This window comes from Cinclus cinclus, chromosome Z (assembly GCF_963662255.1).
Source record: "Cinclus cinclus chromosome Z, bCinCin1.1, whole genome shotgun sequence".
NCBI classification, from domain to species: Eukaryota; Metazoa; Chordata; class Aves; order Passeriformes; family Cinclidae; genus Cinclus; species Cinclus cinclus.
In genome coordinates this window covers 26,789,527-26,808,768 of record NC_085084.1, presented here as the reverse complement: position 1 = coordinate 26,808,768, position 19,242 = coordinate 26,789,527, and positions in this window count along the sequence as shown.

The following is a 19,242-nucleotide window of genomic DNA, read 5'->3' as shown; positions in this document are numbered from 1 at the left end:
CTAACTTCAATTACAGCATATTCTTCAGGCTTTTGCTTACTAGGTAGAATTGAAGAGCAAATTCTACAGCTTGTAGACCACATGTTCAGTCAGGCCAGGGGGAATGGAAGATCAGAGACACAGCCAAGAAGGTACAGTAATGAAAGAGCAGCTAGCTGTTCTAGGATGCATACCCACAGAACTCCAGATACTACTCCAGCTAGTCACTCATGTGCCTAGCAAGTGGGACAGAGGAAATACAGGCAGAAGTGATAACAACAATCTACATGAGTTGTCCCAAATACTGTTTAGTCAAGGTAAGCATGATAGCATACATTGCCTAGGATAATACAGGAATTTAGGTGTTTCAGAAGAAGGTACCTATCAGGTATTTGTGTCCTCTATACCTCAACATATGGGAAGTAACCTGCCCAACAGGGTGCAAATACAGGAAATCTCAAGAGCAATGTTTAATTTGGTCCAGAGTCCTTAGAACACACATCACAGCCACCAACTTTGCTATTTCCTAAGGATTAGCTACATATCTGGTACTCTGAACAGCATAAGCTGTATTACCTACTAAAAACAATATTCAATTAACAAATATCAAGTAATGTAATGAGAAGCATAATCACCTTTTCTCTCACACAAATATGCTCATATAACTTCTGCTGAATTAAAACACAGGAACTAGTAATAGCAAAATAATACTTGCACACTGTTATGGCTGAACAGCCAAGGTATTAAGTCTTCTATCATGTGAATGTCCCTTGCTTTGGAATAGAATTAACTGGCCATCTGATGAGGTAGCAATATGCTGTAGGCTGACAATTAGATTTTATTGGGCAATGAACAATGTTTAGCATTTCATATGCTTTTACCTGAAAGGTGCTATTGAACAGTGTCACTGTAAATTGAAGAGTGTTTAACATTTACCAGGGTTACCACTAAGATCCTTACGTGGTGAGGGATACTGCCTCAAATCATCCAGTCTGGTAACAGCAGGAGGAACTCAGCCTAAATATGATTTGATGCATTAACCAAGATGTCAGTGAAGGAGCTGCCACAGACAGACAGACGGGAGGCAAAACAATGCCAAGAGTGGAGTGAAGTGCTATATTTACATAAATTCTGCAAATTCCAAGGGTGCGGTGTTTCTGGTTTAGAGTGTTATTATTAAAAATTTAGCAAGAAGAGAAAATGTTTATCAAAGACATATTTGAGATGGGAAGGCACATGCCAGATTCAAAGGAAAAAATGGCAATGGGGGTTCTCCAGGAATGGAAAGGCCAACTCAGTTTATTTGGCTGCGGCCGACAAGGGCTAGATACACTGAAATTATAAACATGTTTGTGGGGTGGTTCACTTACATATAACCAGCAAGGGAGCAGCTCTTTTGCTTCATATGCTGAGGTCTGGGACCTCTAAAGCCTCTCGCAGGAATTGTTGCACAAAGAGGGTCCCTTGCTGCCGAAGAGTTTCTTAACATTGCTGTGGATAATTGAGCCTAGAGTTACATTGTGCCTAACTCACTACAAAATCTTGGGATATGCAAATCAGTTAAATTTGTTATTTAAGACTTGAGTCTCTTGATGTTTGAACATTGTTCAACATTGTCCATTGTTGATATATAGGGGAATACAGAACCAAAATCCACCCTATATATATAACACTTCTTTCATTATAGGTTTTTTTTCCTTAAGCCGCAATGATACAAGATGTGCTATATGTAGTTATTTTTTCACACTCCTGTCATGACTGAGAGAAAGCTGTGTTGAAAGAATATAGCCTTCCCAAGGGTAAAAAAGGTGACCTGCCTACAGTGACTGTTTGCAGAGACAAACAGAACAAATCAAGCAGAAGCTCAGTGCTTTTGAAACATAGCATACACTCAGCTTTTGCCAGTTTAGCTCATGAAAGATTTCACTGTCCTTGAATGTCAGAGTCTTAGGTTCTGTGAATGGAGAGTAATTCCATTCACTGTGTCTGGTAAAGGAAACAAAACCACCATGGATCAACTGTGCAGGTCTTCAAGACTAGTTCTGACATTTGTAGCTCTTATGAAGTTTTATTCAAGAATTTTATCTCAAATCTTTGAACCCTGTGGTGCTTAAGACTACAATATATTTCTTCAGGGATGAATGACCCCAAAAATAGGGATAGACAAACTCTTCTGATCTAATTGATCTTTTGTGCATGCCACACAAGAATCTTTTGAGGGTTTTTTTTAACAAATAATTAAAATATCTTATGCCTTTTCCAGATCTGTCTCCCCTTTGCTTTTACTCTCTAATTCACTAGAAACCTTTGGTACAGACAGATAAATACATTATTTTCTCTTAAAACTTAACTTCTTGACATTTAAGATGTCCTTCCTTCATCTCTCATTGCAGTTTGAGAGGAACACATAATGTTAAAATCAACTCTATTTGCACTTCCCAGTAGGAAAAAAAATCTTTCCACAAAGATAAAGTGTATATGCTGTTCACTGAGTTTGGTTTATTTTTCATGCCTATTCTATTCTCTCAGGCCCTGTGCTTTCTCCCAGGTTTACTTTAGCAGTTTGGTTGATCTGTGGTGATGAAGAACATTTTCAAACATGATGGATACATGTGAATTAATGTATTTCTTAAGAGATGAAACATCATTAACCTACTTCTTTAAGTCACAATGATTAGAGAAACAGCGTAAGAGGATTGTGTGGCACATGCTATTGTTAAGTGGCCAGCTTCCCTGAGATCCATGAATCACATGAATCACAAAGCTACCATGACAAAAATATATTGCCTGACCAGCAAGCAAAATTTCTGCTGCAAGAGACAGCTACATCTTGTTCTCTGTTCCCAGTCAGTATTCAGAAGCAGATCCTCAGGACCTCTTGGTTTTCCTGTTTTGTTTGTTTTTGTTTCCATTTTGTTTGTTTTATAAAATTACATTGTTAATGCAAAGCATTTGATTTTCATTGTAAGTCCTTGTCTTGGGAAGCTCTGAGAGCCACAGCCAGAGAAAGAAATATCCTCTTTTCTCCCTAGTTGAAAGTGATGCCCCAGAAAAACATCTCCTGTTAACTATGAGTTAACAGGATCTGATCACATAAGGTTGCTGAAAAATGCTTCTTCCCTTGTTTCAATCTGCAGGCAGGCATACAGCCTTTCCATTAAGAGAACTACTAAACTGCTGTGTGAGTGCTTGGGGCCAGGTGCAGACACCTCCTGCTGACCACTCACTCAGTGGATGGCCCTGGAAGTGCATGTCCTAGGCATAAGGACAGGCATTTCTGAGGGGCAGAAATAGTTCTGGACATTAAAGAACTTCTCTGTAAATGCTGAGGGTCTGTTGCTACTGCACAGACCAGGTTCTGACTTGGAGGTCTGGCTATGTATGCTTCTAGAATGCAGCATTGAACCTTACTGGAATGAACCAGGCTTTGAACCTTACACTGGAATATTGAAAAAACCTACTGGAGGTACTCAGACCTGTGGCAAGGCTTTATTTCTCTGTCATAGCTAGGGCTCTGAATGAGCCTGAGATTGCTTGTATGAGAATATTTACCAAGCATATTCATAGGGAGAAAATAAGCACTTAAAGGTTTTCTTCATAGGAAATGTGCAAAATAGTCCTGTTTGAACTCAGACACTGGAGGAAACCTTATCATCTTCTTGGGCTAGATCTTTATCCAATTCAGGCTGGAATACCTGTGCTGTTGTCAACCAGATTAAAATGTTTTACACTGATTGAAACAGCCATTATTAGGATTGAGTATTTGATTCTGCCTTACTTGTACTAACTGAATTTCAAACTATGTCCCCTGCTGAACATGGTTACTTGTAAGTGAAGAGGTACTGCTTGAGAAAAGCTTTAACAGCCAGTTTCATGTCCACCTGGAGTATTCAGAATTGGAGTCTTCAGAACTGGAGTCTTCAGACAACAGGCAAGTATGAGAGGAAAAGCTTTTTGGTACATCACTGCATCCGTGAAAACAAATAGCATGCATCTCTGCTTTTGGACTTCACTTTGTTGCTGCATTGCAATGTAGACAAAGATTAAGAAGGTACTTTAATTTGTTCTACCTATTTTGGGTTTCTGATACGTTGCAAAAATGAAAACCTTGTGTAAAGGTTTATAATCTGAATTCTGGCCCCTGCTCTGTTGGAACAGAGCACTTAAAAAAACACCTTAAGTTACTTTAAGACTCCCAAACTTGTTTTTTTTTTTTTTGCTAACAGAGTGTTCAGGGCATTTTTGAAAGTACTGCAATATTCCATTTGTAAAATTTTTTAAATCAGATAGGAAAACAACCTCAAGGTTCTCAATGAAATTAAATTGCATGAAGTACAAAAGTGTAAATTATTGTTGTCTTTTTGCAATGTGATGTCTCTTGCTCCATTCCTGACTCATAGAAGCATGTAATAGGCAATAGAGTGTGAATTAGAGAGAATTAGACTTTTGTACACAAAATGAGTTGAATTTTGCGTAAGCAACCTGTATAGCCACAATTGCTTCAGTATTTGAGCTCCTGAAAGTTTTTATTCCTACAGTATCAATTCTGTAGCAGGTGAGTAATATGAAGTCTTTTAATTAGAAGAGAACTGAGCACAGAGAAATTGGTGGCCCCTGTCAGATGGGGCAGATAGTTCTACAAAAATGTTGCAAACCCAATCCAAGTTTTCAATTAATTTAGCTAATCTTTATTCCTGTTGCTGTCTAAAAAAATATCATATTCCATGGAGAGCTAAAATATAAAGACTTGCTCTTGTAAAGCAATTATGCCCTCTATGAAGAGAGGCTAAGGAAGTTAGGTGTTTTCAGCCTGGAGAAAGGAAGGTTGTGTGCAGACCTCAAAGCAACCTTCAAGTATCTCAAGGTTGCCTCCAAGGGAAGCTGAAGAGAGACTCTTCATCAGGAGCTGTGGTGGCAGGACAATGGCTCCAAACTGAAAGGGAATAGCTTTGGATTAGGTATCAGGAAGAAATTCTTTACTGCAAGGGTGGTGAGGCTCTGGCACAGGCTGCCAGAGGAGCTGTGGATGCCCAAACTCTGTCAGTGCTCAAGGCCAGGTTGGACAGGGATTTGAGAAACCTGGTTTAGTGGAGGTGTCCCTGCCCATGGCAGGGGAGTTGGACCGAGATGATCTTTAAGGTCCCTTCCAACCCAGGCCATCCTATATTCTGTGATGTATCATTCAGTTACCCTGCCCTTCTATTGAAAGACTGAATTTGAAAATAAGACCTAGAAATATCAAATGCACCTTTACAGAGAAAGCCCACTTCAAAAAGAAATAATGTTAGGCATTCTGTAGTAGATTTTGACTCTTAAGTCACAACCTTAACATTCAAAAGCAACTTATATAGTTTAAAAATTCCCAAACACTTGTGCAGGTCTTTTCCACAGAGCTGAAAATTATACAAAACAAATGGAAAATTATTTCCATAGACTCATACTAAAAGGCAGGGTTTTGGAAACCACCTAGTTCTAAACAAAACAAAACCAAATATTGACTAGCTTTTGGAATTCCCCTCTTTCCAATTGCAGAACAACTAGTTAGGAGGACCCCAGGCAGATGAGTGAGTCATGGAGTCACTGTAACATTAAATGCTTAACTTAATTATAATGGATTTCTCTGAAACAAGTGTTGCTCTCTATCTGTAAGGGATAGCTATCTCACTGTCACCTGAAAATAATGAAGCAACTGCAAGTAACTGCCTTTTCACACTGCCACTAGCTTGTATTTACAACCCCTGTTGAAAGCCATCTATAACACAAACCAGAGATATTCCAAAGCACAGGATTTGCCATGGACAGCAGCTTCACTGGGATTAGCTGTGTGAAGACATTTGTACAGTTCAGTGAGGAGCACTTAGGACAAAGAGTCACCAGTGGTTTAAAATGGACAGGTCAGGCAGTTGCTACTTACAGCTATCCATCTGGACATGCATATTTCAAAGGCTGGAGCCTATTTGTAGGCTGAAGATGCTTCTGAGCCACCACAGTCTGCAGCTTTGCATATTAAGGCCCACTGAAATTAACACCAGATTTAATACCTGCAGAGCAATAAATCACCAGGGTTCATGAAGACCTATGCAAACTTTCAGCTGGTCTTAGTGCAAGGTGGAAAGTGTGCCAGTAAGGTCATGCTCAAAAAACAGTGAGGCAGCAACCTGCTAAACTGTAAATTTACTTCCTATTTAGGACGGAAAGAAAGAAATATTTTGGTGTTGTACCGGGTAAATTTCATCAACATAAGAATTTAGAACCACTAGTGATTGCTTTAACCCTCTACACAGATGTCTTCAGCTTGTTAAATAAATACAGTAGCTTGAAAGCAGCTTCATAATACTAATGCAAAGCAACAGCTCATTGAGCTATCACATAAGTGTTCATTCCTACATCCTATGCCACACTCTGGGTTCATGGAAATTATTCCAGGCTTAAATAAAGAGAATTTGAATGGCCTGGATGATTGACCACGCAGAAAAGAAGGAAAGATGATGACCTTGGATCAAGCAGTTCTACTGGCAAAAATGAGGTCCTAAGACCAGAGTTGCCTACACAAATCAGATCTGAAAAGACTATTTTATAGAAGTCTTCTATCAATCAACCACAGTCTTTGCTTCCTAGGAGCATATAAGATCTCCACATGCAAGATTCCCTTGAAGACTCTGCTGAGACTGTACCCTTAGAAGAGATCTGGAATTATTGATTGGTGAAAGGGCAATGACTTAGCAGTTAAAAGCTGTGCTGATTTTTCAGTGTTGTAACTACTCATGTTATTGTGATGCAAATAGCTTATATCAGATATTAGGAGTGCTGAGAAGATATTTATTTTTGTTTAATAAGTACATGAAGTTCCTGTTAGGGGTCAAAGTACATGGCCTTGCCTGCTACAGTAGGGACATCATGGGTTATAGGAGCCAGTATCACCATCTCATTTGAATGAATCATGGATATAATTCTCTTTTCCTGATTGATAGAGATCTGCTGCATCACACCCACTGGAGCATGGTTCTGGGGTACACACTGGGCTGACCCAATGCTTTTGGGTTGCTGCAGCTTCGTTGGCATTCCTCCTAGAGGACAGAGTCTAACTAACTACCTGTACATTGGCACAGGATCTCACAAGCCAACTGACTTCTCAGGTAACTTCTCATGTTACCACTGGCTTTTCCACATATGTCAGTAGTTTGCACGGACTCATTGTCTGGCACCACATTTCCAGATGAGGCATAAGGAAGGTAATTGACTTACAGACAATCACAATGGGGGGCATGGGTGTGGTGTCTTTGTGATGGGGGGGTCTTGTAACTCATTTTTATAATTCATAAATTAATACGAATAATGGTCCAGAGACACATTAAAAAAAACACAAACCAAAAAAAAAAAAAAAAACCCACAAAAAAACCACCGAAAAACAGAAATACTACTTTGTATCACAAAAGCCACTAGATCAGCTAGCACAATTAAGAAAGAAGGACAAGTTTCAGGCAGCTGCAATATCTTCCTGCATGGAGATAATGAACACATAGGATTAAATCTCAGAAGAAATTTATGTCTAAGATGGCAACCCACTGGTTTACAGAAAATTTCTTGATGGAGGTGGGATTCTTTTATAGAAAGGAAATATCACAGAAAAGAGAAGAGAAGAGAAGAGAAGAGAAGAGAAGAGAAGAGAAGAGAAGAGAAGAGAAGAGAAGAGAAGAGAAGAGAAGAGAAGAGAAGAGAAGAGAAGAGAAGAGAAGAGAAGAGAAGAGAAGAGAAGAGAAGAGAAGAGAAAAGAGGATTGACAGGAAATTTGCAAAGTAAGACAATGTCAAAGTTTAGAAAAGCTTTTAATGCAAGTGCTTCTGTATTAAACTTTGAATTTAACTACTGATTCCCATAGAAGTAGAACTCGACGCAGCGGTCTTCATCTCTCTCAATCCTAGTGATGTAATGGAGAGTTTTTGAGGTTGTGCATCTGGAAAGGGCAGCAGCAATTCAGCAATGTTCTTTGTATCTTTTAGATCCCCTTCAGGAGAGACAGCTGTGATTTAAAAATTCCTGTGAACTCTCCTGAGACAAACAGGAGACCAACTGTTCTTCCAAGAGGTGCCTAGCACCACAAGTGTGTGGGCTATCTGAGATCTAAGACTCAGTGATGGTTTTTGTTATGTCCTGGCTTCAAACCACTTGTTTTCTTTACTTTCCAAGTACTTTTCTTTGCAGGGCACAATATTAGTTCATCTCACAGGAATTTGTTTACTGTTTTCCACTATTTCAAGCCTGTTTCCTGGTTAGTTTTCAACTTGGATATTACCTTTTTCCACATAGACACATTTTTCCCTCTACAGCTCTGATTAGATACTATTTTTTCCACTTTTTGCTTAACTCCCATGAGTACCATTACTCATGACTGAAGTTGGCCTGCAGCTGTATTTTTGTTATGTTTGAAAGTCCTCTCCAGTTAAGATGGTGTCTTCTTTGCTGGATGGAGACTAATAATAACTCAGTGAAGTAAAAGCAAGGAAAATAAGACAGGCATTTTAAAGTCCACTCTTGATGTGGTTTGTAACTTATTCTTCATTATCTTGTGTCTGCAGAGATATGCTGTCAGTTTAAAATCTGATTTTATTCCCTCCTTCACCCCCCACCCCCGCAACCCCCTTGCCATCTTGTTTTGACTCATTTTTCTTCCTGCATTTCTATACTATTTTCTTTCCCCTCTCATCTTCCACCACCACCTTCTGCCTTGATATTTTCTAAGCATCATAGGCCGTTGCCAGAAGAGGGAATTTGATTTTCTGGTGAAGCTCTAACAAAGCAAGAGCAGGATGTTTAAATGGGTTGGCAAAGCAACACACTCAGTATGGAAGATATATAGTTTTTTCATCCACTCTTTTACCAAACTGCCTCCAAGCATCTACAAATTATATATTTTTACAGGGAATTAAATCTGCCAAAAAAAAAAAATATAAAATTGACAGGGCTCTCTGCCTTGCCTGTTTTCTTAGTGGTGCTTACACCAAGGCTAATATAGAGGCAGAATAGTTAATTCTGTTTCCTTAGTGACCTCATACTTGCTAGCATTAAGTCAAATTCCTTCCTTTAAGTCAAACAGATAGGATATTGAGGTTGCAATTAGGGCACTGAAGGAGGAGTATATTGAGGTAACAAAGAAATTGTCATTTCAGAGTGAAGAGTCACCACAGTATGCAATACCTTCTCTTGGGAGTCCTTTTAGCTTTTAAGATTAAAGTCTCAAAGGACTTACATTGCCAAAGGAAGCAAGAAGAAGGAATTCAAGAGCCAGATCTGCTGTCTGTGCAAACAAAATGCTCAGCACCTTCTGGGGGAGCCCTGACAGACATGCTGTGCCATGTTGATGATATATCATCATGCTGCTGGGAGCATGATGGAGTAGAGAAGTGGAACCAGGCCCTGCATGCCAGAAGACCTCAAGGTTAAGTGTAACATAAATCCTTGCAGCCAACAGGAAAAGCTCTGCTGGAATATTGCACAGTAGTAGCTAGAAGACATTACATTCCAGTTTGAATTGGCACCTAATCTAAGACTGGTTTGTTTAAGATCTGAGTGCTTCTCTCCTTTAGCACTAAAATATTTTAAATCATAATACAATTTAAAATAGACAATATATACATAGTCATACTGTAATACATGATCTCCACACCCACTTGGGAAGGCAGAAATTTAAAAACTGTGTCATAACATGCACATACTTCAGATTTCATACTTTCAGATTTTCCCTAGCGCTACTAATTTTCTGCTTTCTAAATATTATTTACTTTCTAAATATATAAACTTAAAAACAAATTGGGATGGTTCTGAGGGGTATGTTTTCCTGTTTTAAGAATATAAATCATAAAGTGAATCCCAAAAGGATAATCAAGATTTCTTTGTCAAAAAGGGGTTTTTTACTCTAAAAATAAATAGAGTGAGAGATGTGCCCGTTAGGGACAGGTGGTTGGTTATATGCAACTAACTGTATCTATGTGTATATAAACCAACTAACTCCCAAGAATTGTATCTGAATCTGTGTGTACAAACTGCATGTATGAGATGGGAATTATTATTTAAAAAATCAGATAAATTCATGCCTGTCTGCCTTCAAAAGATGTACACAACTGCAACCAGAGCTTGAGCAGGTGTCCTGTGTTGCTTCTGCTGGAACAGAGTTAGCAGTGCCCTGGACCTCATAACCTGCACTGCTAAGAGCAGAGTGCCTGGGGATTTAACTCATGCTGTATGTCGGACTCTGCACCTCATAAATCATACTCCTAAGGGACAGCCAAGACAGAGCACGGAATGAAAACGGTGATGCTCTGGCAGAAGATTCATTGTAGTCTCAGGTCATGGTGGGCACAGAGGAAGTAGATGGTGCAAAACTAATTCAAGCCAGTAGCACCTCAAAAGGGAAAACACTACCCCCTTTAGTGGAAGAAGGGCTGGAAAACTGGTTTTATACTTTTTTTCTCGGATTCAACTGCAAATGTCCAGTTCTCAGTGGCATTTATCAGATTTCTTGCTGCTCTTCAAACTTAAGACACTGTAGCTGAGGTGACATGTTTGACTTAAGCCCATCTGTGTTTCTTCTTCTTCTTCGGCAGCTTTAATGTCTGGTTTCTTAACACATCTCCTGTTCCTTCAGATATATTCTCTTGTGCATAGAACATTTAAGCCATGCTTTGGTAAATGTCTTGGGTTTCATATTTTGTATTTATTTGGTTTTACACTTTCATTTTCTTGGACTGCCATTAATTTAAAGTTCTGTATCTTTGTTTACCACAAAATGTATTAGTCAGTGATGTGATAGCTTGAATTCTAGTTTATTATACTAAGGTGGAGCTGGCAAAATCATACGATTATATTGATCTGAGCTGAAGTTGGGGTTCAGTTTTGACCTTTCACATAGACAGAGTTCCTGCTGATTGCTATGAAAATTAGGTATATGCAGCCAAGGCTCAGCATTCGGCCTTTGATCAGAATGTGTATTAGGTTTTGCTTTTCTCTGGAAATAGAGGTTATGTCCAAAACATTGCCTATTTGAAACTTGTTTACTTTTGTTTGTCTAAAGCAAGTTTGTTCCCATCATCTGACCCCAGCTGAAAGTCACAGAGCTAGCTTCCAACTTTGCCAGCTGTAGCTCTCCCAGACTGCCAGTACTTTTGCATCAATGAGGAGGACAGATCACACCACCTTGTTGACACAAAGATATGCCTGTGCAATGCAGCCCAGGGATGACACAGGTGACACTGTCTGTCTGTTTCACAAACAGAACCATTACGTCAGTTCTTATTGGAAATTCCCCCCAGTCAGGCATCCAGTGAAAAACAGTGGTTTAGCTGTTTAGATGGTACTTAGATCTATTTATACAGGAACTGCTAAACTAATTTAACAACAACAACATATTTAAAACTGCCACTTTGCACAATGGAACCAAAACCAGAAAATGGCTAAAAGTAATGTCAGTTTGAATGGTCTAAACAGAGCTGTCCAGATTTTTTTAGGATTTGTTTTAGTGTCATTACAACAGAGTGCACAGGAAGTTGAAGGTGAGACAGGGTTTTCTCATTCTGGTTCCAGTCAAAGGCACAGCAAGAAATTTCCTGTACTGAGAGCTCACATTGTCTGAAGATGAAAGCAGAAAAAGTTGTAGGGGAAAAGAATAATTACTACACAGTTGCTGAGATTAAAACCCCAGGCAAAGAAAGAAGAATGATTTGCTCAAAGTTACCAGAGGTTGTGGTGCTCTGAGGACCTTCACTCACTGTTCCTGAACAAAGCACCAGAGCATTCTTCCACTCAAGTTTTGCTCCTTGAAGTAACACTTAATAGTGTGCATGGCAGAGTATAAATACACATAAAAACAAATCAAAGTAGTTCAGATCAGCTGTGGTTTATGCCTACCCATTGTTTGTCTATGTCTCCCATAATGCAGGTGAAAATAGCTGTCCAGAACAGTAACCAAGATCAACTTTTTAAGTAGTTCTAGAAGCAGAAATATGACAGACATGAGGAAGAAGGGAATCACATCTACTGGAAAAAAAGAGATTGTGAGGGTTTGGATGAAGTTCTGAGATGTGAGGGTTTGGGTGAAATTCTGAGATGTGAGGGTTTGGATGAAGTTCTGAGACATCCCTATTCATCCGACTGTAGAGGAGATGAATCCCTCTGCAATTAGTCTTGTGACAGCCCCCTGGAACCTCCTTTGAGATAAGAAAAATGACTTGCTTAGAATAACTTACGTTAGAAAAATGTAAGCTCTTCTTTTTATCTTTTTAGAATATTATTGGTTAGGTTTGGTCTTTATAATCGGTTGTCCCAAAGAAAGATAATGTAGTTGGCCAAAATGTGTTAACCCTGTTTTCTATTGGTTTACTTGTGGTCCCCCCAAACCCTATAAAAGTACGTCCCCCATCTTTGGATTTGTGGCCTGACCCCTTCACGGATGATAATAAAGCCTGTGGAAAAAGTCTGAGCTGCTCTCCCGGTCTTTTTATGGCAGCTGGAAACTACAGGTTTCTGTGAGAAACCATGAAGCTGAGTGCCTGAAAGGCCAGCACTCACAAACCTTGTAACTCTCCCCTGCCCAACAACAACTGGCCAGGGGACACAACAAAAAGTTACACCTGACCATAGTTACTGCTGGGCTCAAACCAGAATAGAATAGAATAGAATAGAATAGAATAGAATAGAATAGAATAGAATAGAATAGAATAGAATAGAATAGAATAGAATAGAATAGATAAAATATTTTAAAAGTTGTGACACGGTTCATGTTGTACTGACTAAAAGGTATGTATTTCTGGAGATATTTTGTTCTATTTATTAAGAATTTTTAAAGCTCTTTAAATGAATTCAGCACTGTGCTTCTGATGTTAGAATAGTCCTTTCTTGTAGCAGCCTGGAAGTCAAATTTTGGAATCACCTGAGTTCCAAAAAAAACATGGAGAAAATTGAATTTCAAAGAAGGTTGGTGCTTATATGTAAGTATTTAGATAGGCATGTACAAGACTTAGGTGCATGGCAAGGATTGCAAGGCACTATCATTTAAGAGGCAGGGCTTAAAGAGGCCTCCTTTTCTATACAAGGGGAAAGTTTCTTTCTGAATTTTTAAGTTTTGTGGGATAGATTTCTTTTTGCTCTTGGCATACTACTTGTGCAGGCCCTAACAAAGTAATGGGTGCATATCTTTAGGCAGACTTCTCATTGTCATTTGGTAGGATCATTTCTCTGATTTTCCTGTGAAAGCACATTAAACAGTTCTCTTTTATTAGATAAGTTGGTTTAAGTTTTTTAAGAAAGAGTTTAAAATTAGAAGACAAAATTGTTGTCTAAGCTTTCTACTCAAAGTTCTCTTCTCCCACTGTGCTCCCAAAATCTTGAGCATAAGAAATCTGAAAATGGTAAATGGTCTTCTTTTTTACAAGAGCTGAAACAGTTGGAGAAATTGAGGCTATAAGGTGATGATAAAAGCCTGTGGAATACTACAAAATAGCAGTTACTACTGAAAGCTTGATAGATTGTGAAGAGATGTATTGTCACCTCTTTTGAGAGGTTGATGACACCAGCAGCCTCACTAAATAAATGTGAGGAAACACCTCCTTAATTCAGACAGATTCTGGGAACAAAAGGATGTAAGGCTTTTTTGCCAGACTGTCAGAGTCATTGTCTCTCTAATGGTTTAAAAGTTTAAAATAATGTGAAGGGCAAGAAGATCTATTCTGTGTCACGTAATAGAGGAGCATGTGAATAGGTGAACATTTTTTAGAAAAACGTGGACCTCTTTCAGAATTTACACACTGGGGCTTGTGAAAAAACTATTGGACACCCAGAGAATAAAATGTCACACAAGTTTTTGTCAAAATGCAGGACTGGACATGTATATTTAATGGGTAGCTTACTATTCTATTTTGCTGCTTTCCTCATCTTTTTACTGTCTTTCTCTCCTTTGAAAAATAATAATCTTGATATTTCTATGGATTCATTTATTTCATATTTATTTGTCAGAATATTCAGAAATATTAAATTAGATAGATTGTCTCATACCAGAGAGACAATTAAAATGCTAATGTAGCCATAGACCCTTTATTCCTGGTACATTATTATATGGTGAATATTAGGGCTGACTCTGCCACACTTGCTATATGTGCATTCAAAGAGTCCACCTCTGAACCAGAAACACTTGTAAGTATTTTGGCCCATGTAAATGCCAAGTTGTTTCCATGTATTTGAAAGACAAAGTTCAGCATGTTTACCCTGCAATACCCAGGTAAGTGGTTTTGTAGAAAAATCAAGGTAGGGAGAGACTTAAAGTTCATCCAGTCCAACCACCAACCCAGCACTGCCCAAAACCCCTAAACCCCATCACCAAACAAAAGATCCAGATGCCTCTTGAACACTTCCAGGGGTGGTGACTCCATCACCTCCCCTGGGCACCCCATTCCAGTGCATGACAATTGACAGTGACAATTTTTTCTAGTATTTGAACTTAATCCTTGTCTCAGCTTCAGACCATTTCCTCTTGTCCTCTCACTTCAGGCACTGCAGCAGATATGGGCCCCCACCTCACCACAGCCTCCTTACAGGGAGCTGCAGACAGTGATGAGCTCCTCCTGAAAGCCCTCTCAAGGTTCCCCTTATAAAAGGAGAAATTTAAAAATGAAAACTCTGAATAGTAAAAAGGTAGAAGTAGCAGCTGAGTCATGGAAACTTCACACCATTTCTTTTAGTAGACAATTATGTGTAAATACTGCTTAAAAATGTAAAATAGCTTTTTGTTAGAAACTGCTTATTTTCTCTGGGTTTTTTTCCGGTTTTTGCTCCTTGTATAGAAAACAAGGTCTCATTACTTAACAAGGTCCATCTCTTCAATTTTCCTTTTTTTCTGCTATAGAATTTTTAAACATAGAAACATCCAGAGCTTTTAACTTTGCTTTTCTTTCATTGAAATGATGTGGGATGAAACAAAACACGTAATAGAAATTAACAACCTCTTTGTTAGATGGCATGCTGATGAGGATGGTAGAAATATCTACCCTGAGTTCAGGAGTCAGAGTTGGACTAGGAAAATAAATATTTTTCCTTCTTGCCTGGCTTTCTGAAACTCAATAATCTTTCAACAAAAGATCCTTTAGATTTCCAGATAATTGTGACTGAGAAAGAGGTGTTCAATTTCACTGTTGGCTCCTTCCAGCCAAAGCTATAATTCAGCAGCTTCCACCAGCATACAGAAAGAGAATTGTCAATCAGCAGTTAAATACTGACACGAATAGTGCCTTTGTCAATATTTCTGTTCTGCCTTTGAAAGCACACAGGCCAAAACAAAAAATCTTTTGACAATGTGCGAAAAACAAAACTGAAATGCTTCAACAACCTTTGGCGGCCAGAAAGCTGCCCATGTAAAGTCTTAAAAATTGAATGGTCTCTGTCAGGTGGAGGAAGGTTTGTGTTCTGACATTTTACCATCAGGTGGTTCATTAGTGCAGCTGTGTGTCTTGAAAAAGCATTTCTTAGATGTGTCAGTTTGTTGGTTGCATTTTTATTCACAATTATGCAGCACTTGCTGTCATCATTGTATTCATCTCAAGTGAGTTTCCCTTTTAAAAGCATTGGCAAGGCACTGAGTTTCCAGATCTTCTGTCAGATTTGATATATTCTAAATTCTGCCCAAAAAAATCCCCAAGCTGGTTGATTTCCTTACCCTTAAGAATAAGGATTTGTGTTTGTATTGTTTCCTTTTTGAATTCTGAATGTTCTTGGTGTCACACACTCAGGATGACTCTTTGGTAGCACCAGAAGAAAGCCAGGTAAGTCAGGCTTAGATAAAGTTTTTGGGGTTTTTTTGTGTATTGTCCTAATTAAATTAAGTTACACAAGCATACCTCTGACTTTAAATACAGGGACGATTTGAACTATTCAAGTGAAATGCTGCCAGCTTCTGAGATGTTTTGCTTGTTCTCCATGAGTGGCTGCATTGGAGCTGTTAGCAAAGCCTTTCTGAGTGTGAAGTGCAGAGAGCAAAGACGGAGGAAAAGAAAGAGAGGCAGTTTTTTAAGAGGCAGTAGGAGAACAAGAGCTTCACACTCAAAAGGAATACACTTTTTAAACATGTAAGTTTAAAATCGTCTGTATTGGATAGTGTCAAGGACAGGCATTGCAGAAAATATTGCAGGCAGTGACTAACTAAAGAGCATTGAGACAGAAGTGGAACAGTTATCTTGAATTGCACAATCACACTTGCAAAACGGAATATTCGGACTTGTTTAGATAAAAGGGCACATAGGCCGAAGCTGCCAATTTATCTACTGCTTTTATTCTCAATTGTCTTGAATTTTAACGTTCACCAGTCATGTCAGGAAAATTATCAATAACTATGTAGTATTTAGCAGACTCAAAAGTAGCACCACTGCTCAGTCTGCTCAGAAGCTGCTGGGAGTCCAAATTCTCTCAACAAAATTAAACCCAAGACCTGGTGTCCTGGTTCTTTGTTGAAAAATTGTTTTTGTTTAGGTTTTTTTACAGGATAAACTGATTTGTGCTCACATACAATTTGGAGGGGTTTTTTAAAATCATTTGCCATCTTTTGTCTATGAGCTAATACCCTTTGCAAGAATATGTCTGTCATAAAACTGTTACGTTTTCAGCAGTTACCTATAATTAGATCAACAGCTTCCTCTGGATAGTCATTGCTCAGATTTACAGCTGATTTAACCTGTGTATTTTATCTGTAGGTCAGCCAAGATTGGCTCAGTTGGCTGTAATCTTCCACTTAGATTTTAAAATTAATTACTCTTGGTAAAATCCCAGTTCATTTATACTCAACATCATTTATATTAGAGCAGGCCAATTGCCTACCTCAAGGTGCACTTGCTAGGAAGGTCCTCAATTCTACGACCACTGGGAAAAGAAAGAAATTCCCTGACAGGCCAAGCCAGCAGCACTGGAAATGATGGATAGAAACTCTAGGGTCTTTGATAAGTGGGGAAAGTGGAATGCATCTAAGTGACTGCAGGTGTCACAGAGGGATCTCTTTTCCTAAAATAAATTCTTCCAGTTTCTTCTGAGTAGATTCTTTTAGAGCATAACAATAACAATCTTCTGGAAACCTAAGACACATGTAAATATTTACGTGGAGAACTAGCCTTCAGCTTCTGCTGAGGAGAATACTAATAGCTGGAATACTGGCTAGCTAAAGCCTTGTCAAAATTATGATTTATAACACATGGTCTTAATTTAAAGCAGATCAATACAGGTTAGCTTAAACAGGAAGAGACAGCTGTCAAAGAAACTTTGAGGTAGAAATAATTTCCAAATGCTTCCTGAGAATATATGCCTGTAGATAGATGGAGAGATACATAGAGAAACATTTAGCATCCAAAAGGAAGCCTAAATTGCGGGGCTTTAGATCACATTCTACAAAGGTATGTTGCATGAATCTGTTGTTTCTCATGGCACCAGGGGTAATTCCAGCCTGTCCTTTCTAATGTAGTAAAACTGGTAGCTTGGAATGAAGAGCAAAAGATAGTTGAGTGAATCTTGTTAATTATCCTTGTGTAATATTCTTATTGTGGTAATTAAAAACTTACACTTAAATTTTGAATTTGCAGTCATTGCTTATGGCAAAATAATTTTTTTCTAGATCTTTATCTGGCATATGTAGTAATTTTGTCCACTGGATTCAGTGAAGTAACAGTGACCTAAGTCATCTGAGCTTTAATCCTGCCTGTGGCTGGAAGCCCAGTGTTTCCTTCCGAAGCTTTGAAGCAGCAGAAGAAAATGCATTAGACAGAAGTAGCACTTCAGTTTTGAACCAGAGGCCATTTCTTTTGTTTGGCTTTGGCTTCTAGTTTTCTTTTTTTTCTTTTCCCCGTTTACTAGTGTATTTATAAATTAGTCAACACATACCAAAGGTAATGCTGCAGCTGAAATGGTAATAAATTATGTATCAGGAGATTGTTTGGGCTGTGTATGCACTGACAAGTAGGATTACACAGTAGGAGTAGATCTATAAAGTAAAACAATTCATGGGTATTCCACAATACATTAATTTCAGTAGGCTTTACTTTAGATTGGTCCTGCTCTGATTCTGCTGCTCATTCGCGGCTGAAGCAGTCCAGGGGCACATCTGGGTTGGAGTTACCTGCAGATAATCCAGATAATATGCTTTGAGACCTCTCTACATTATGGTAAAAGAGAAAAACTGGGAGGTTTTCTTCAAAGTTGTGCTTCTGGTCTCCTCTACAATGCAGTGTAGATCTTTTATCTACAAAATGTTTATCACTCTGTCCTGAACATAAGCCATCAGTTTTCCACACTGCAGTAAGTGCAGTCTGTGTATGGTCTTGCAAGTCCTTCCTTTGTTAAAAGTCTTCCTTCTGGATTATAGGTAAACTTGCTCGCAAAAGGATTCTTTCTGATCTGAAGTAGAACATAACAGGTGTATAGCATTGTTTACACTTTTCAGAGGCATTCCAGAGAACACCTGTTTTTTTGTTTTTTTTTTTTTTTTTTAAAGTGTAATGAAACCGCAACAAATCTGGCAGAAAAACACAGAGAGGGTGGTAATGGCTTAGAATTTGTGCTCCCATCTTCAGGCAAGGTGCTTGACTCAAAGAACTTGAAGCTGGGCAAGCTTGCTGAGGCAATAAAAATGTCAGAGTGACTGAAATTTCTGAAGAACTGACCAATACATTTTTTATCTGGAGAGAATATTATTAATCTATGAAGTCCTATACGTCTCAAGTTACACACTTTCATTTTTGATGTGCCCAAATGACCAACATCACTTGATTTTTCACAAAGCAATAACTTCTCAAATCAGAAGGCAGACAATAAGAGAATAATTTGAAGTCGTTAAAGCAATTAATCAGTATGCTTATTTGACAATAATGCTTCCTGAAACAAGTCTGAAACCAGTGTTAGCCCAATATCACAGCTGGTGAGAGCACTTTCCAGAGGGTAGCCGGAGGTGGCCCTGACAGCTGCACTGAACTGTCATTCTGCACATTCCATGGTTTAAACAGTAATTTATTTTGCAATCCCTGCATCATCAATTCTGGGATGTTTGTCTGTAATGTTTAATGTTTAAAGTGGTCAATATTTAAAGAGACCTGTTTTCAGCAAATAAAACCTCTTCGTTGCTTTAAAGTTAATATATCACACACTCCAATGGTGACACAGAGCAAGAACTGTCACCCACAAAGTGTCAGTGCCTCCATTAAAACAAGAAATTAAGGGGCCAAGTGAACCACTAGTGAAAAAGACTAT